The sequence below is a fragment of the Leuciscus leuciscus genome (assembly GCF_965113295.1).
Source record: "Leuciscus leuciscus genome assembly, chromosome: 21".
In the NCBI taxonomy this organism is placed as follows: Eukaryota; Metazoa; Chordata; class Actinopteri; order Cypriniformes; family Leuciscidae; genus Leuciscus; species Leuciscus leuciscus.
This window is the reverse complement of record NC_138745.1, coordinates 12,243,411-12,250,363: the sequence shown is the minus strand read 5'-3', so window position 1 is coordinate 12,250,363 and position 6,953 is coordinate 12,243,411. Positions and strand designations below refer to the sequence as shown.

The window sequence follows — 6,953 nt, the reverse complement described above, 5'->3', positions numbered from 1 at the left end:
TCCAGGGAACCCAATAAGTGACGGACGGCAGGCTGGGACGTGCTTATTGCTCGTGAGCTTTACCTATGCCCTACTCTCTTAAAAGGGCAGACGGCAGAGCCCTTGAATTGGGCACTTTGGAGGGAGCGGGGCACTTGTGTGCCATTATGTTGATGAAGGGAGCAACGAAAGACAACGTAATATTTTCCTCATTATTTTCACCTGGGATGTTCCCATGACAACGCAGCGCGTGTCCATCAGCTGAATAGCTGTTCTTACCAGAAATATAGTATTATTGCTGTTAACATAACTGTTGCAAATAAATCTACATTTTATACAACAAAGTTTTTAAAATATGCGTTATATCTTTGTGTGAGTGTCTCAACTTTAAAACTTGCTGTCTCATATTTGGACCCTAGCTTAATTCTAACATTTCTTATGAAACTTATTTTAACATAACATGACAAAATGTGTACAATGTAACTGATGTATAGATGAATGTCTTTCCCTCATTGTGGCGAGGGGGGCGTGGTTTTGCGAAGTCTGTAGCGGGAGAGAGAGGACGGAGCCGAGCGGTGAGTAAGTAGGTCAAGTGCAAATGATAAACACCTGTGTCTGATTGCAGTAATTGGCGTGGAGAGACCGGATATAAGCCGGCGGGAATGAGAGAGAGAGAGAGAGAGCTAGACTGGGACCTCGTCTGCTGCCTACCTTTACAAAGAGACTGACACGAGAATCTGGACGTTTTATTTTTGCTTTGTGCTGTGCCTGTGTGTACGGTGAAGGCGCTCTGTGCGCAACCTTTTATTTATTTTGAAAACCTGCTAATAAAACGAGTGTCCCAGTATTCGCCGACCCCTGTCTTCTTCCTTCCCTGACCTACAACCTTGAACCACATCACACTGGTGCCGAAACCCGGGAGGAAGAAGATCGCCGCCGCCATGCAGACCCCGCCAGCCACGCCATTTGCGGACATCATAACATCGCTCGCCGGTCTTCATCAGGAACAACATCAGCAACTGCTGGCGATAAAGGAGGAGCAGGACCAGAGGTTTGAAGTGCTCCTCTGAGGCCAGCAGGAAGACCGCGAGCTGTTCCGGAGCTGGATAGACCGGGAGGTTCGGGCCACCCCCCCTGTTAAAGAAACATCAACGCCGCTGCCTCTCAACAAAATGGGTCCTCAAGATGACCCAGAGGCGTTCATCGATCTCTTTGAGAGGTCTGCGGAGGACCGGGGGTGGCCCACCGAGGACTGGCCAATGCGGCTCATTCCCCTGCTTTCCGGAGAAGCACAAGTAGCCGCCCACCAACTGCCAGTCCAGAACCTCCTGGTCTATAAGGACCTTAAGCGTGCAATACTCCAGTGGGTCGGCCGGACCCCCGAACAACATCGCCAGAGGTTCAGAACGCTGAGCCTCGAAGAGTCCGGTCGGCCCTTCATCATGGCACAACAGCTCCGGGACTCCTGCCGCAAATGGCTGATGGCCGACGAAAGCGACGTCGAGGACATCATCGACCGAGTGGTACTGGAGCAGTTCGTGGCGCGGCTTCCGAGGAAGACCGCGCAGTGGGTCCAGTGCCACCGCCCGACGTCGCTGGACCAGGCCATCCAGCTGGCGGAAGATCAGATGGTGGCGTGCCCTGGGGTCGGCGAACCCCTACCATCCGCTTCTCTCTCTCTCTCTCTCTCTCTTCCCCCTCTCTCTCATGTCCCCCTCCTAAACCTGTCCCTCCTCCCAGGTCTCGTGTGGGGCTTACGCCCAGACCAGCGCCCAGATGGAGAACGGGGACCCCCGCAGAGCCGTTACCAGTGCCCCGAGTCCCTCCCAGAGGAGGAAGCTCATCTAGCGGTCTCTTTACTTCACCGGTTGCTCCCCCGCTCTCTCCACGCCAATGCTCTGGAAAGAACCATCCTTACGGAACGCGATGATTTTCCCCTGGAACAGTCTCAGGATGAAACGCTGAAACATGCTTTTGATCAGGTCCGCTCTATAGACGGCCAACTACTCCACCCTGACCAACCGCTCTCCTATCCTTACTTTGCAATTTTAAAAGATAAGTTGTATCGGGTGACCCAAGACGCCCAGTCAAAGCAGGATACAACTCAGTTGTTAATACCTAAAAGCCGCCGGGAAATGCTTTTCCAGGCGGCTCATTGTAATCCGATGGCCGGGCATTTAGGACAAACAGCTACACTAAACCGTCTCATAGCCCGATTTTTCTGGCCGGGCATTCACGAGAATGTGCGCAAGTGGTGCGCGTCTTGCCGTGAATGTCAGTTGGTGAATCCACCGGCCAACCCAAAAGCACCATTGTGCCCTCTCCCATTAATGCAGGTCCCCTTCGAGCGAATTGGTATGGACCTCATCGGGCCATTAGAACGGTCGGCACGGGGACACCGCTTTGCTTTAGTCATGGTGGATTATGCAACGCGGTATCCTGAAGCAGTACCGCTCCGCACTATTTCCGCTAAGAGTGTGGCGAGCGCACTGTTTCAATTAATCTCCCGGGTGGGAATCCCGAAAGAGATTCTCACCGATCAAGGCACGGCGTTTATGTCACGTACGATTCGCGAACTTTACGAATTACTGGGCATTAAATCGATTCGCACCAGCGTCTATCACCCACAAACTGACGGGCTGGTGGAACGATTTAATCGCACGTTAAAAACCATGATTCGGAAGTTCGTACAGGAAGACGCCAAAAATTGGGATAAGTGGTTAGAACCCCTCTTGTTCGCTGTACGGGAGGTCCCGCAAGCCTCCACGGGGTTTTCCCCCTTCGAGCTTCTTTATGGACGTCAGCCCCGCGGGGTGTTAGACGTCCTTAGAGAAACTTGGGAGGACGGACCTTCGAATAGTAAAAACGAAATTCAGTATGTCCTGGATCTGAGAGCAAAACTCCACACTTTGGGGCGGCTATCAATGGAGAATTTGCTACAGGCCCAGGACAAACAAAGTCGGCTGTACAACAGGGGGGCTAGACTTCGTCAATTTGCACCGGGAGATAAAGTACTTGTATTACTCCCTACTTCTAGCTCGAAATTACTCGCAAAGTGGCAAGGACCCTTCGAGGTCACACGGCGAATTGGAGATCTTAACTATGAGGTAGCTCGAACAGATAGGGGCGGAGCACATCAAGTCTATCACCTCAACCTACTTAAAAAATGGTCAGAGGTGGAATCAGTGATGCTGGCGACGGTGGTGAGCGGAGAGGAGGATCTCGGGCCAGAGGCGAGTCTAAAAACTCAATCTCTCGCTCTGGCCCCTGGTGGAGACCACCTCTCACCCTCCCAGCTCTCTGATGTAAAAAGGTTACAAGCAGAATTTGCTGATGTGTTCTCGCCCCTGCCTGGTCAGACTGACCTCATTCAGCACCACGTTGAGACAGAGCCGGGCGTGGTTGTACGCAGCCGGCCGTATCGTTTGCCAGAACACAAAAAAAAAGTAGTTCAGAGCGAATTAGAGGCAATGTTAGACATGGGAGTAATAGAAGAGTCCAACAGTGACTGGGTGAGCCCGATAGTTTTAGTGCCTAAAACCGACGGCTCGGTTCGATTCTGTGTGGACTATCGCAAGGTGAATGCTGTGTCGAAATTCGACGCTTATCCAATGCCAAGGGTTGACGAATTGCTTGATCGGCTAGGGACTGCTCGATTTTATTCGACACTGGACTTAACGAAGGGTTATTGGCAGATCCCCTTATCTCCTATGTCCAAAGAAAAAACAGCTTTCACAACGCCGTTCGGATTACACCAATTTGTTACTCTTCCTTTCGGCTTGTTCGGGGCTCCAGCCACCTTTCAGCGTCTGATGGACAGAATTCTCCGGCCGCATGCTGCATATGCCGCTGCCTACTTGGATGATATCATCATCTATAGTGGGGATTGGCAGCGTCATATGCAGCACTTGCGGGCTGTCCTGAAGACGCTGAGAAGGGCGGGGCTCACGGCCAACCCGAAGAAGTGTGCAGTTGGGCGTGTGGAGGTAAGATATCTGGGCTTCCACTTAGGTCATGGACAGGTGCGTCCCCAAATTGATAAGACCGCAGCAGTTGCGACCTGTCCAAGACCAAAGACCAAAAAGGAGGTTAGACAGTTCCTGGGGCTGGCGGGATATTACAGAAGGTTTGTACCTAATTATTCGGACCTCGCCAGCCCGCTGACTGATCTAACTAAAAAGGAGGTACCAGATACGGTCCAGTGGACGGAGCAGTGCCAGCAGGCTTTTACTCAAATAAAGGCTGCTCTATGTGGCGGGCCGCTCTTACATGCTCCTGACTTTTCTCTCCCTTTTATTCTACAGACGGACGCGTCGGACAGAGGGATGGGCGCGGTCCTGTCCCAGGAGGTGGAGGGTGAAGAGCGGCCGGTGCTGTACATCAGTCGGAAGCTCTCTAAGAGAGAGACGATGTACAGCACCATAGAGAAGGAGTGTTTGGCCATCAGATGGGCCGTTCTCACCCTCCGCTACTACCTCCTGGGGCGGGAGTTCACCCTCTGTTCGGACCACGCTCCCCTGCAGTGGCTCCACCGCATGAAGGATACCAACGCGCGGATCACCCGTTGGTATCTAGCTTTACAGCCTTTTAAGTTCCAGGTGATCCACAGGCCGGGTGCACAGATGGCTGTGGCTGACTTCCTCTCCAGGAGGAGGGGGGGGGAGGCTGCAGACCGGATGGCTCCCCGGCCTGAGTCGGGCGGTGGGGGTATGTGGTGAGGGGGGCGTGGTTTTGCGAAGTCTGTAGCGGGAGAGAGAGGACGGAGCCGAGCGGTGAGTAAGTAGGTCAAGTGCAAATGATAAACACCTGTGTCTGATTGCAGTAATTGGCGTGGAGAGACCGGATATAAGCCGGCGGGAATGAGAGAGAGAGAGAGAGAGCTAGACTGGGACCTTGTCTGCTGCCTACCTTTACAAAGAGACTGACACGAGAATCTGGACGTTTTATTTTTGCTTTGTGCTGTGCCTGTGTGTACGGTGAAGGCGCTCTGTGCGCAACCTTTTATTGATTTTGAAAACCTGCTAATAAAACGAGTGTCCCAGTATTCGCCGACCCCTGTCTTCTTCCTTCCCTGACCTACAACCTTGAACCACATCACACTCATGTTCTTTTTCTCTCTCTTTATTTATTTATTTATTTATTTATTTATTTATTTATTTTAGTCTTCAGCTCATTGTTCTTTTTAGTATTCTTATGACATTGAACATATTGTAAATACATTTTATATAATGTATACAAAGTTGTATGTCATAAACGTGTCATCTCTGTATGTTTTGCAAAAAATAAATAAATAAAAGTAGACAGCTGTAAGCACGTCCCAGCCGGGTCCGTCACTTATTGGGTTCCCCGGAAACATTTCCGTTGTGTTCTGTTCTATTTGCAGCGCGTTTCTGTATTTGTTTGTGTTGTGAACTTTTGCAGTGCATTTCTGTATTTGGTTGTGTTGTGAACTTTTGCAGCGCGTTTCTGTATTTTGTTGTGTTGTGAACTTTTGCAGCGTGTTTCTATTTGGTTGTGTTGTGAGTATTTGGAGCACACATGGGTTGTGAAACTGATGAAGATGTTTTCTTAATTTGCAGGTGTTTTTCTATTTGCATGTGTTTTCTTCAGTTGCAGCGCGTTGAGCTCTCTCGGCCACCGTACCTTTCACACCGGAAAATTGCAGTAAATTGCCTTCTGTGTGAACGCAAACACGTCCCGGGATTGATGCCGGGATCGATGCCGGGATGGGGATCTAGTAACATTGCCGGGATCAGTCCCGGAACGCGCCCGTGCATTTTGGTGTGTCAAGAGGTGCGCGAGACATGATCAGATGATGACGTAAATGACGCGGGTTTTTTCTGTTAGCTGTAGTACACAGCGCGGTGCGGTTGCGTTGTTTATTTGATAAATGGTGGGAAAAGGCTTCCTGCTGATGAAACCCCTCTCGGTTGGTGGCAAAAATCGTGCGGTATATGCACATATTGCGCGGCTGGCAAAGACATACTCGACCACACCTGGCATCGGTCAGAACTGAGCGTGTGTTTTTATCAGCTGGAAACATTGTCAACAAAAAGCGCTCAGCACTCGCTGCAGATCAAGTTGAGCTTGATTACGGGTTTGTTTGATCAGCACAAGAGGAAGCCGGTATAAATAAAGCCTTTCCTCACCTCTGTCTCATGTCAAGTTTCACAGCATCCCTCCATCACCCCATCACCTCACTCTCAGCTGGTTTCTATCCCAGTAAAAAGGGGGAGTATTCTGGGTTAAGGCCAAATTCCGAGCTCGGAGCCCTCCCCCGGACAGCATGCCAAATACGCTTAAAATACTACATCTGATTTCATGTACGTGTGAACTCGTGAAATTCGAATTATATTCGAATTCTAAAAGCAATACTTAATGTTAGAGGAAAAAAGTACTGAATTGTCTACTGTACTGCAGCGGCCATCTTGTCCGAAGACACAGGCGGCTGACCTGGCGTGAACAGTCTCTGGCTCGGCTGGCTCGGCAGGCTCGGCAGGCATGACGTGAACACCTCGCTTGCCACCTCTTGTGGGCGTAGGAGACAATTGGTGTATCTATCTGCCTGTATCTATCTAGTAATCCTGAAAACATTGATTGCTTTGTTCAGGTGTGTTTAATTAGGGTTGGAGCTAAACTCTGCTGGACAGTGGCCCTCCAGGACCGAAGTTGTCTATCCCTGCTCTAGACCTTCAAATCCCAAATGGATGTCAAAGAAAACAATATCTTCCAAAGGGCATATTAAATGTACAATTTTTGCTACTGTCAGAATCCAATCGGATCTGCCAGAACCCTTGAGATGCATCTAATTTACTAAAAAACTTGGCACCCGACATTTCACTAATGATCTCTTTATGGGTGGGTATCTGGTAGTGTTCTCTATTGATTCAAGATCATTAAGGTCTTTAGGGTCTTAGCACACTCAAGGAGTTCACCCAATCTGTAGGTTGTTCAATGCGTTGTATGACTCCTAA

The 6,953-nt window shown here is 50.1% G+C and overlaps 1 long non-coding RNA gene across 1 annotated transcript; it reads left to right on the top strand.

Annotated features, from left to right (window-relative positions):
* The first annotated feature begins 496 nt into the window (after positions 1-496).
* LOC309485280 lies at positions 497-1,786 on the top strand. Its single transcript, XR_014201130.1, has 2 exons — positions 497-823; positions 906-1,786. It is a non-coding gene; the product is annotated as an uncharacterized lncRNA (long non-coding RNA).
* Positions 1,787-6,953: the final 5,167 nt, after the last annotated feature.